This window comes from Oreochromis niloticus, unplaced genomic scaffold (assembly GCF_001858045.2).
Source record: "Oreochromis niloticus isolate F11D_XX unplaced genomic scaffold, O_niloticus_UMD_NMBU tig00007365_pilon, whole genome shotgun sequence".
In the NCBI taxonomy this organism is placed as follows: domain Eukaryota; kingdom Metazoa; phylum Chordata; class Actinopteri; order Cichliformes; family Cichlidae; genus Oreochromis; species Oreochromis niloticus.
Window position 1 is genome coordinate 21,244 of NW_020328518.1, and position 12,410 is coordinate 33,653.

The 12,410-nt window shown below is 42.4% G+C and overlaps 1 long non-coding RNA gene across 1 annotated transcript; it reads left to right on the forward strand.

The window, feature by feature from the left end:
• Positions 1 to 5,954: 5,954 nt before the first annotated feature.
• On the forward strand, positions 5,955 to 9,072 carry LOC109196148 (uncharacterized). The gene is made up of 3 exons (XR_002057618.2): positions 5,955 to 6,000; positions 8,155 to 8,328; positions 9,004 to 9,072. It is a non-coding gene; the product is annotated as an uncharacterized LOC109196148 (long non-coding RNA).
• The last annotated feature ends 3,338 nt before the right edge of the window (positions 9,073 to 12,410 follow it).

The following is a 12,410-nucleotide window of genomic DNA, read 5'->3' on the forward strand; positions in this document are numbered from 1 at the left end:
TAATCCACAGCTGACTGTCTTTAGCAGGTCAAAGGTCACGGCACACAGCAGACAGTGGGAAATATTCTAATTCTGATCATTTATCAGCACATATCCATATGTATAAAAACAAAGCTGACACTGTGAGACTTGATCAGAGGTGAGATCATCACAGCAGAGGCCTTTGTGTCAAAGTCACTGAGGATCAAACAGAAACACATGAAGCAGATTTTCCTCTTCTGGCTTTTTATAGCAGATAACCTTCAAAATCTTCTGCAGTCGATCAAAAACTGACGCAAACCATGAAACAACATGTGAACATGAGCTGATGCTGCTGAAGTGAAGCAAAGTTACAGAGGTTTGATTACAGACACAGCTGAGAGTTTGTAATCTGTCATCATTTTAAAAGGTTTCAATTTCTTCAGTATTGAACAGCAGAAATTAGGCTTTGTTTTCAGAGGCCGACAGCAGTGAACACAACAGCAGACTGGTGCGTAATAAGCAGTGAATAATGCAGAAAACAGATTTTTGAAGGTAAACTGTTCTTGAAGTACACTGAGAGAGAGAGAGCTGTGCAGGAAGTAAAGGTCAAAGTCAGAGAGAATTCATGACCATGTTCATCAAACGTAAAGCATAGTTTGGATCTTCTTTTGCTGCTGGTTCACTCAGTTTTGGTTGGAGACAGATGAAACCTGCAGCTTCAGGATCTGTGAGCTGTCCACTTTCAGCCCCGACGGCGTGTCCGTGTACGTGCCGTCGAGTGAACGATCCACGCTCTGTGTTTCCATCTTTGTGTGTTTAGCTGCTCTCATTTACTGTTTTATCTGTTTGCTTGTTGTTGAAATACTTTTGGGAGCTTTAACCTGAGATTCTGGCAAAATACATTTATATTAAAAATCCATTCAGGATTGAATGAATCAACATCGCTTTATTCAAATTAAAACCATTTAAATAGGAAAATCCATTTTTTTACAGCCGCCTCTAATGCTGGGTAATGTCAGCTGGTCCATGTGCAGCTGGCTGTGAGGCTCAGGGAGCGTCTACAAAGTGCAACACTGAAAGAACATCATCCATAAATATTGAGGAATAACTGGACTCTCATACAGCGAGACTCAAATGCCTTTAAACATCAGCTTATCCTGCTGATCCAAGTCCAACACTGAGTTTGTAAAAACATGTTTGTCAATCATTTTGTTTGGTTTCTGAGGAAAATGATTCAATAACTTGCTGCTAATACACAACATTTCATCATATTTCCTCATAACCCTCTTTTGTCTGACCATTTGATCCCATTTGAATTTGCAATAAAGGATCCACAGAGTTTGGTGACAATAATGACAGTAGATGTTTGTGTGAAAGTGATGGAAGCAAATGAGTGTGTGATGTTCTTTCAGTGTTGCACTTTGTAGACGCTCCCTGAGCACTGGTCTCACAGCCAGCTGCACATAGAGACCAGTGTTGTTAGTCCAGGTCAGAAGATGACTTGTTGGAATGAAAATGAGCTTGTAGTTTGTCTGCTTTAATCATGTGACTGGAAAAAGGTGTTGGACTTCAAATATGTCCGTTTCTTTCACACTTCACCTTTAAAAGTGAAGCCTTGTGGTTCCTGGAAGGAAAAACACGACTTTTTCAAGTCTTTGTCCTGTTTTATGATAAATGTACGACTTTAATGTGAAACATTCAGAGTTTTTTCTCTTGTTGTGTTTGTTTGAAGCTGCTTCATGTTGGCTTCAGCTGTTTGGAGTTTCCATTTTCTAAACTTCTACATTCTGAACCTTCTTCAGCTCTGAACAGATGATGAAACACTGAATGATTTCAAGCTCACACTTTGTCTAATAAACTTACATCTTTCATTCTTTATACAGATTGAGCTACTGTGGTTTGTCAGAGATCAGCTGTGATTATCTGGGAGCAGCGCTGAAGTCCAACCCCTCCCATCTGAGAGAGCTGGACCTGAGCTCCAACAAGCTGCAGGATTCAGGAGTGAAGCATCTGTGTGGTTTCCTGGAGGTTCCAGGATGTGGACTTGAAACTCTGAGGTCAGTCAGCATGTTTTAGTTGTGCTGAGATGAATATGATGTGAAAGTTGTGCTGACACTAAACTGCAGACATCAGGCTGATATTATACTGATCCACACTGAGGATCTTCATGGTAAAGTCTGTTTTCTTCTTCTCTGGTTTAGTCCATTGACTGCAGCAGAACAATGTTCACATTTCAAACAGTGAGACTCAACGTATGGCCCGCGGCCCACACGCGGCCTGCCCACCTTTCCTGATTCAGAGAGAGGGGACCCTGATTAACTGTGTAGTGTTCTTCCTCACAGTTCTAAGTATCAGACACAACAATGAATAATCCACAGCTGACTGTCTTTAGCAGGTCAAAGGTCACGGCACACAGCAGACAGTGGGAAATATTCTAATTCTGATCATTTATCAGCACATATCCATATGTATAAAAACAAACACTGTGAGACTTGATCAGAGGTGTGATCATCACAGCAGAGGCCTTTGTGTCAAAGTCACTGAAGATCAAACAGAAACACATGAAGCAGATTTTCCTCTTCTGGCTTTTTATAGCAGATAATCTTCAAAATATTCTGCAGTCGATCAAAAACTGAAGCAAACCATGAATCAACATGTGAACATGAGCTGATGCTGCTGAAGTGAAGCAAAGTTACAGAGGTTTGATTACAGACACAGCTGAGAGTTTGTAATCTGTCATCATAAGATAAGATAAGATAACCTTTATTAGTCCCACACGTGGGAAATTTGTTTTGTCACAGCAGGAAGTGGACAGTGCAAAAGTTACGAAGGACAATTAGGATAAAATAAAATAAGAATAAATACTGTACACAACTGTACAGAATAGAATAAAAATAAAAATAGAATACTATATACAGTAGAATAAAATAGAATAAAATATACAATAGGATAAAAATAGAGTACAAATGCTATATACAACAGAGTGAAAAATAAAAACGGTTGCCAGAAAGATTATTGCACATTTGTGTGTTTGATCAGTTAAAAGTCTTTATTGTGGAGTCTGACAGCAGTGGGGAGGAAAGACCTGCGAAATCTCTCCGTCCCACACCGTGGGTGCCGCAGTCTCCCACTGAAGGAGCTGCTCAGTGCTGTCACAGTCTCATGCATGGGGTGGGAGATGTTGTCCAACAGGGATGACAGCTTAGCCACCATTCTCCTGTCACTCACCACCTCCACTGGGTCCAGAGGGCATCCTAGAACAGAGCTGGCCCTTCTGATCAGCCTGTTCAGTCTCTTCCTGTCCCCAGCAGAGATGCTGCCCCCCAGCAGACCACACCATAAAAGATGGCTGAGGCCACCACAGAGTCATAGAAGGTCTTCAGGAGTGGGCCCTCCACTCCAAACGACCTGAGTCTCCGCAGCAGGTACAGCCTGCTCTGCCCTTTCCTGTAGAGGGCGTCTGAGTTATGAGTCCAGTCCAGTTTGTTGTTCAGATGAACACCAAGGTACCTGTAGCTGTCCACAGCCTCGATGTCCATACCTTGGATGTTCAGTGGTTGCAGTGGAGGATGTTTGTGCCTGCGGAAGTCTACCACCAGCTCCTTGGTTTTACTGGCATTGATCTGGAGGTAGTTCAGCTGGCACCAGTCCACAAAGTCCTGAGTCAGTCCTCTGTACTCCTTGTCGTCCCCATCAGTGATGAGGCCGACTACTGCAGAGTCATCAGAGAACTTCTGCAGGAAGCACTGGGTGCAGTTGTGGGAGAAGTCTGCAGTGTAGATGGTGAAGAGGAACGGAGCCAGAACCGTTCCCTGTGGGGCCCCCGTACTGCAGACGACCCTGTCCGACACACAGCCCTGAGTCCTCACATACTGTGGTCGGTCGGTGAGGTAGTCCAAAATCCAGGTAGTGAGGTGATGGTCCACTCCAGAGTTCTCCAGCTTGTCCTTCAGAACCGAGGGAAGAATAGTGTTGAAGGCACTGGAGAAATCAAAGAACATGATTCTCACAGTGCTTCCAGCGGTCTCCAGGTGAGCGAGGGAGCGATGTAGGAGGTGAATGACGGCATCATTCGCTCCAATGCCAGGCTGGTAGGCAAACTGAAGTGGGTCCAGTGATGAGTTCACTAGGCGCCGAAGCTGAGCCAGGACCAACCGCTCCAGGGTCTTCATCAGGTGGGATGTCAGAGCCACCGGCCTGTAGCTGTTGAGGTCCTTGGGGCGTGAAGTCTTTGGCACTGGTACAACACAGGAGGTTTTCCAGAGCTGTGGGACTCTTCCCAGCCTCAGGCTCAGGTTGAAGAGGTGCTCCATCACACCACACAGTTGGTCCGCGCAGGACCTGACGACCCTCGAACTGATGCCATCTGGGCCCGCTGCCTTCTTGCCATTAATCCTCATTTTAAAAGGTTTACATTTCTTCAGTATTGAACAGCAGAAATTAGGCTTTGTTTTCGGAGGCCGACAGCAGTGAACACAACAGCAGACTGGTGCGTAATAAGCAGTGAATAATGCAGAAAACAGATTTTTGAAGGTAAACTGTTCTTGAAGTACACTGAGAGAGAGAGAGCTGTGCAGGAAGTAAAGGTCAAAGTCAGAGAGAATTCATGACCATGTTCATCAAACGTAAAGCGTAGTTTGGATCTTCTTTTGCTGCTGGTTCACTCAGTTTTGGTTGGAGACAGATGAAACCTGCAGCTTCAGGATCTGTGAGCTGTCCACTTTCAGCCCCGACGGCGTGTCCGTGTACGTGCCGTCGAGTGAACGATCCACGCTCTGTGTTTCCATCTTTGTGTGTTTAGCTGCTCTCATTTACTGTTTTATCTGTTTGCTTGTTGTTGAAATACTTTTGGGAGCTTTAACCTGAGATTCTGGCAAAATACATTTATATTAAAAATCCATTCAGGATTGAATGAATCAACATCGCTTTATTCAAATTAAAACCATTTAAATAGGAAAATCCATTTTTTTACAGCCGCCTCTAATGCTGGGTAATGTCAGCTGGTCCATGTGCAGCTGGCTGTGAGGCTCAGGGAGCGTCTACAAAGTGCAACACTGAAAGAACATCATCCATAAATATTGAGGAATAACTGGACTCTCATACAGCGAGACTCAAATGCCTTTAAACATCAGCTTATCCTGCTGATCCAAGTCCAACACTGAGTTTGTAAAAACATGTTTGTCAATCATTTTGTTTGGTTTCTGAGGAAAATGATTCAATAACTTGCTGCTAATACACAACATTTCATCATATTTCCTCATAACCCTCTTTTGTCTGACCATTTGATCCCATTTGAATTTGCAATAAAGGATCCACAGAGTTTGGTGACAATAATGACAGTAGATGTTTGTGTGAAAGAGCTGGAAGCAAATGAGTGTGTGATGTTCTTTCAGTGTTGCACTTTGTAGACGCTCCCTGAGCACTGGTCTCACAGCCAGCTGCACATAGAGACCAGTGTTGTTAGTCCAGGTCAGAAGATGACTTGTTGGAATGAAAATGAGCTTGTAGTTTGTCTGCTTTAATCATGTGACTGGAAAAAGGTGTTGGACTTCAAATATGTCCGTTTCTTTCACACTTCACCTTTAAAAGTGAAGCCTTGTGGTTCCTGGAAGGAAAAACACGACTTTTTCAAGTCTTTGTCCTGTTTTTATGATAAATGTACGACTTTAATGTGAAACATTCAGAGTTTTTTCTCTTGTTGTGTTTGTTTGAAGCTGCTTCCTGTTGGCTTCAGCTGTTTGGAGTTTCCATTTTCTAAACTTCTACATTCTGAACCTTCTTCATCTCTGAACAGATGATGAAACACTGAATGATTTCAAGCTCACACTTTGTCTAATAAACTTACATCTTTCATTCTTTATACAGATTGGGGAGCTGTGGTTTGTCAGAGATCAGCTGTGATTATCTGGGAGCAGCACTGAAGTCCAACCCCTCCCATCTGAGAGAGCTGGACCTGAGTAACAACAAGCTGCAGGATTCAGGAGTGAAGCATCTGTGTGGTTTCCTGGAGAGTCCAGGATGTGGACTTGAAACTCTGAGGTCAGTCAGCATGTTTTAGTTGTGCTGAGATGAAGATGATGTGAAAGTTGTGCTGACACTAAACTGCAGACATCAGGCTGATATTATACTGATCCACACTGAGGATCTTCATGGTAAAGTCTGTTTTCTTCTTCTCTGGTTTAGTCCATTGACTGCAGCAGAACAATGTTCACATTTCAAACAGTGAGACTCAACGTATGGCCCGCGGCCCACACGCGGCCTGCCCACCTTTCCTGATTCAGAGAGAGGGGACCCTGATTAACTGTGTAGTGTTCTTCCTCACAGTTCTAAGTATCAGACACAACAATGAATAATCCACAGCTGACTGTCTTTAGCAGGTCAAAGGTCACGGCACACAGCAGACAGTGGGAAATATTCTAATTCTGATCATTTATCAGCACATATCCATATGTATAAAAACAAAGCTGACACTGTGAGACTTGATCAGAGGTGTGATCATCACAGCAGAGGCCTTTGTGTCAAAGTCACTGAGGATCAAACAGAAACACATGAAGCAGATTTTCCTCTTCTGGCTTTTTATAGCAGATAACCTTCAAAATCTTCTGCAGTCGATCAAAAACTGAAGCAAACCATGAATCAACATGTGAACATGAGCTGATGCTGCTGAAGTGAAGCAAAGTTACAGAGGTTTGATTACAGACACAGCTGAGAGTTTGTAATCTGTCAGCATTTTAAAAGGTTTCAATTTCTTCAGTATTGAACAGCAGAAATGAGGCTTTGTTTTCGGAGGCCGACAGCAGTGAACACAACAGCAGACTGGTGCGTAATAAGCAGTGAATAATGCAGAAAACAGATTTTTGAAGGTAAACTGTTCTTGAAGTACACTGAGAGAGAGAGAGCTGTGCAGGAAGTAAAGGTCAAAGTCAGAGAGAATTCATGAGGATGTTCATCAAACGTAAAGCGTAGTTTGGATCTTCTTTTGCTGCTGGTTCACTCAGTTTTGGTTGGAGACAGATGAAACCTGCAGCTTCAGGATCTGTGAGCTGTCCACTTTCAGCCCCGACGGCGTGTCCGTGTACGTGCCGTCGAGTGAACGATCCACGCTCTGTTTCCATCTTTGTGTGTTTAGCTGCTCTCATTTACTGTTTTATCTGTTTGCTTGTTGTTGAAATACTTTTGGGAGCTTTAACCTGAGATTCTGGCAAAATACATTTATATTAAAAATCCATTCAGGATTGAATGAATCAACATCGCTTTATTCAAATTAAACCGATTTAAATAGGAAAATCCATTTTTTTACAGCCGCCTCTAATGCTGGGTAATGTCAGCTGGTCCATGTGCAGCTGGCTGTGAGGCTCAGGGAGCGTCTACAAAGTGCAACACTGAAAGAACGTCATCCATAAATATTGAGGAATAACTGGACTCTCATACAGCGAGACTCAAATGCCTTTAAACATCAGCTTATCCTGCTGATCCAAGTCCAACACTGAGTTTGTAAAAACATGTTTGTCAATCATTTTGTTTGGTTTCTGAGGAAAATGATTCAAAAACTTGCTGCTAATACACAACATTTCATTATATTTCCTCATAACCCTCTTTTGTCTGACCATTTGATCCCATTTGAATTTGCAATAAAGGATCCACAGAGTTTGGTGACAATAATGACAGTAGATGTTTGTGTGAAAGTGCTGGAAGCAAATGAGTGTGTGATGTTCTTTCAGTGTTGCACTTTGTAGACGCTCCCTGAGCACTGGTCTCACAGCCAGCTGCACATAGAGACCAGTGTTGTTAGTCCAGGTCAGAAGATGACTTGTTGGAATGAAAATGAGCTTGTAGTTTGTCTCCTTTAATCATGTGACTGGAAAAAGGTGTTGGACTTCAAATATGTCCGTTTCTTTCACACTTCACCTTTAAAAGTGAAGCCTTGTGGTTCCTGGAAGGAAAAACACGACTTTTTCAAGTCTTTGTCCTGTTTTTATGAGAAATGTACGACTTTAATGTGAAACATTCAGAGTTTTTTCTCTTGTTGTGTTTGTTTGAAGCTGCTTCCTGTTGGCTTCAGCTGTTTGGAGTTTCCATTTTCTAAACTTCTACATTCTGAACCGTCTTCAGCTCTGAACAGATGATGAAACACTGAATGATTTCAAGCTCACACTTTGTCTAATAAACTTACATCTTTCATTCTTTATACAGATTGAGTCGCTGTGATTTCTCAGAGATCAGCTGTGATTATCTGGCAGCAGCACTGAAGTCCAACCCCTCCCATCTGAGAGAGCTGGAGCTGCATGGAAACAACCTGAAGGATCCAGATGTGAAGCAGCTGTCTGATCTTCAGCAGAGTCCAGACTACAGACTGGAGACTCTGAGGTCAGTAGAGTGATGGAGTGAGTGGGTGGTGCTGTCAGCAGTATTGTACTAAACACAGTCAGTATGAAACAAAGATCCAGTGTTTCCTGTAAAGCTGCAGCTTCTCAGTGAAGCTGTGAGAGGAGAATGGTGACAGGCTTCAGGATTGGACACAAACACTTCCTGTTTCTCACCTTTATGGTCACCATAGTAACTGCTGACACGCTCTGATCAAACACTGTCAACAGCCAATCAGCTCTCTGAACAAAGCAGCACGCAGACCAATGACTGCATTCATTTCCAAGTTTAAAGCAGTGAAGAACACAGTCTGTAGGTGAGGAAGAATTTAGTGAGAGCAGATGTTTGGATGGAATTCCTCCAGTTAACAGCTGGAAGCGTCCATCTGGATTGTTGGGCTTGTTGTTGGGGTTCCTACAGAGCTCAGAGTGGACACACCAAGGTTCTTCTAATGAATGAAAGTCCAAACTCAAACTAGGAGGGAAAAACATTTTCAGCAACTTCAATAAAAATCCAAAGATTAGAAAAAGTGAAGCAACAATGAGTCCTAGTACAGTCCCAGCACTGAAGTCCCTGCTGCTCTTTATACTGGATGTGCTGCATCACTGACTGACAGCTGATGAAGAGTCTCTGGAAACACTCGTTTATCTCCTCTGCTCTTCCTTCTTCTCTCTGCAGGTGGTGATGATGGTAAACAGGACGGTGTGTGTGCTGAGAGAGGAGGAGCTGTGTCCTGATGATCCAGAGAGGTTGAAGCAGCAGCAGCTTGTGTGTAGAGACGCTCTGACTGGGCCATGTTACTGGGAGGTGGAGAGGAGAGCTTCATCCAGCAGTGACTGACAGAGGAATGAAGTGCAGATGACTGTCAGTGCTGCAGAGTGAACTGCTCTGAGAACAGCTCCACTGTCAGACACAATGTAGAGTCCAGCATCATCCCTGTGTGTCCCTCTGGATCTGACAGAGGATCATCAGTGTATCTGGACTGCTCTGCTGCTGCTCTGTCCTTCTACAGTCTCTGCACAGTCTCTGTCTGACTCTGGCTTCAGACCCTCCTGGATCAAACTCACCTGGAAAGACTTTCAAACATCACTCAATAGATTTGAATACAGAATAGATTTGATATATACTGTAGATGTACTGTAGAGTTGCAGTTTGTCACTTGTAAATACAGTCTGTGAGCAGCTCTGAGCTGAAAGATCTTTCTAGAAACACCAAATGTTTTCACTCTTCTGTTGCTTTTTCATATATTTCCACAACATTAATATTGATCCCACCTGTCTCACCTGTTTCATGCTTTTATACATAAGAACAGGACACGTGTGATCTGAGCGCTGCTGTGGTTGCTGTGCTGCACGTCTTCATTTAGATAACAGAGACATCTAGTGGTTCAGAGGGAGAACTGCAGGAGGTGGAGCTGTGTTTTAGCATGGAAAACTTTTTATCTTTTAGGCACAGATACAAATATGACAAGTATCAGTGTGAGATACAAAAGGTCACATCAGTCAGCAGAGGGAACAGTGATCACACAGCAATGTAAGAATAGAAACATAACAGTGAATCTGGACATGTGTACAGATGGAAGCAAACAAACAGGATGTAACACTACATTAAAGCCACAAATGGGAAGAAAACAAAGCCAAAGGAAAATATATTTGATCTCAGGAATCCAAATCAGATGCTTTAGAGCAGGGGTCGCCAACCCAGGAGGAGCAGAGACCCGAGGCGGCCGCCGGTCCGAGTGTCAGGTGAACTGAACTTCAGGTAAGAAGTTATGACCTGCAGTCTATCCGGGTCAGATATAAACCAAGTTTAGGTGGAGTTTATTTTCGTTGTGCTGACTTTTTACAGTCAGTTACAATAACTCGTACTGCGTACTAGCTAGCATGACGGAGTTTCTATACAGCTGGGTGGTGCTATGATGTTACTGATAGTGAACTTTACAGTGGCTGCAAAAGTATTCGGCCCCCTTGAACTTTCCCACATTTTGTCACATTACAGCCACAAACATGAATCAATTTTATTGGAATTCCAGGTGAAAGACCAACACAAAGTGGTGAACACGTGAGAAGTGGAACCAAAATCATACATGATTCCAAACAATTTTTACAAATAAATAACTGCAAAGTGGGGTGTGTGTAATTATTCTGTCATGGAAAAACACACTGCCATCAACTTCTGTTTTGTTTTTGTCAAAATCACTGTAATATAATCTCTGTACCTTTATATACATGTGACTTATATTAATGCTGCTGCCCTCTTGTGGCTAAAGTGTAATTATGTTATTGTTATTAGGGAAAACATTTGAGAGTAACATGCAAATGAGTCAGCACTTTGGCTTTAGCTTAAGAAATCATCATTTTTATGTCATCAGTTATAGTTGCATGTATTCATTATCATAATTTAACCTTTAATATTGATGTCTTAAATTTATTTTGAATAAATTAGCTATTTTATGGTATTTTATGGTTGTATTAAATAAATACATCACTAATGAATTAATTATTTCAGTAATTAATTTAAAAATGTTCATAATCAATTAAAAAATATATTGATAATGAATTATCTATTTATTTCATTTAAAATGTTTCATTATTTGTTTATATACAATTCTAATTAGTTAATTACATATTTAATCAATTATTGGTTTGTTTTCTATTTTAATTATTTTACTGACACATTTAATGAATTATTTAATGATGTATTTATTTCATTCACGTTGCTACTCCTGGCCCTGCATCGATGTTCATAAATACATTTTATTTGTCAGCTTCACCCATCACAGTCAGGGGGCGGGTTAATGCTGATCAAGTCAAAACATTGCTTTGGTCTGGTGGGAGTTCTTTTAGTGGGCTTTTCTGTCACGGCCTGTGTGGCAGACTATGATGAGGGGAAGGAGGACCCAAATGCTGGACTCTGTGATGAGCTCAGTGCATTTATTTACAGTGATGCAAAATAATCCAAACAACAATAAATCCCCAGTGCGTTCCCGACTCTGACATGTCCTCTTGCCAGTGTTAGTGTTCTTTGTCTCCGCTCCTCAGTGTCTGAGCACCCCGTGCTCGCTGCCCTCTCGTCTCCACACTCCTCCTGGGGAATAACAAAGAGAAAATGTGAAATTAACGTGAAGTTACGCAGTCATCCAGCATCGGAGAGAGCTCTGCCACACTCCTAAGTAGCTCCTCTGACGAGGCTTGATCAGCTGCAGGTGTAATTCTCCTCCGCAGGTGTGGCCAGGCTCCTGGCTGACACACACACACCCACACACACACCTAGATACACAACCATGGAAACAGGAGACAGCAGCACCAACAACACACATGTCCATAACTTCTTACAGGCCCTGGGTCACCCAGACCCCGGTCCCATGACAATTTCTCAAAACTAAGTAGGCCCACACACCAGGGTTTGGACATGTGTGGAGCCAAACTATACTTAAACTATTTTTTTGTGTGTCAACAAATACACTTTAATATATTCTAGACAAGAATGTAGTGGCACCATCTTTAAATATCTGCTCACTTTGTCAAAATGAACCTAATCATCTCTGATGAATTCAGTGATGTCTGCCAGCTCACCTTGCAAGTGGTCGAGCTTATACCGCCGACAACGCAGCACACAACTTGTAAACCCCCTGCTGACTATCACCTCTCGAGTTATTTATGTTAGTTTCAACTGTTCCTGCAAAAAGTGAGCACGTGTTACTGATAAAAAGTCTAAACTTTGAAAACAAAAAACAAAAACTTGTCTGATTCAGATCTGATCTTTGGGGGGTTTCAATAAGCAGTGTGACCCGTGTATATGCATTAGGGGTGGGTTTTGATTATCAATTTATCGATTAAAATCAATTCTCACTTGGATAACGTGATATCGATTCATTTAAATCCTGAATCGATTTTTTAATATAAATTTATTTTGCCCGAAACGCCAGAATCTCAGGTTAAACCTCCCAAAGTTTCAACAACCACCAAACAGCTAAAATGAGAGCAGGAACACGGATTCTGCACAAAGACGTGAACACAAAGCGCGGAGCCGCCGACGCATCAGAATCACTGAGATGTGACTTTCTCACCCGACGGCGCGGACAC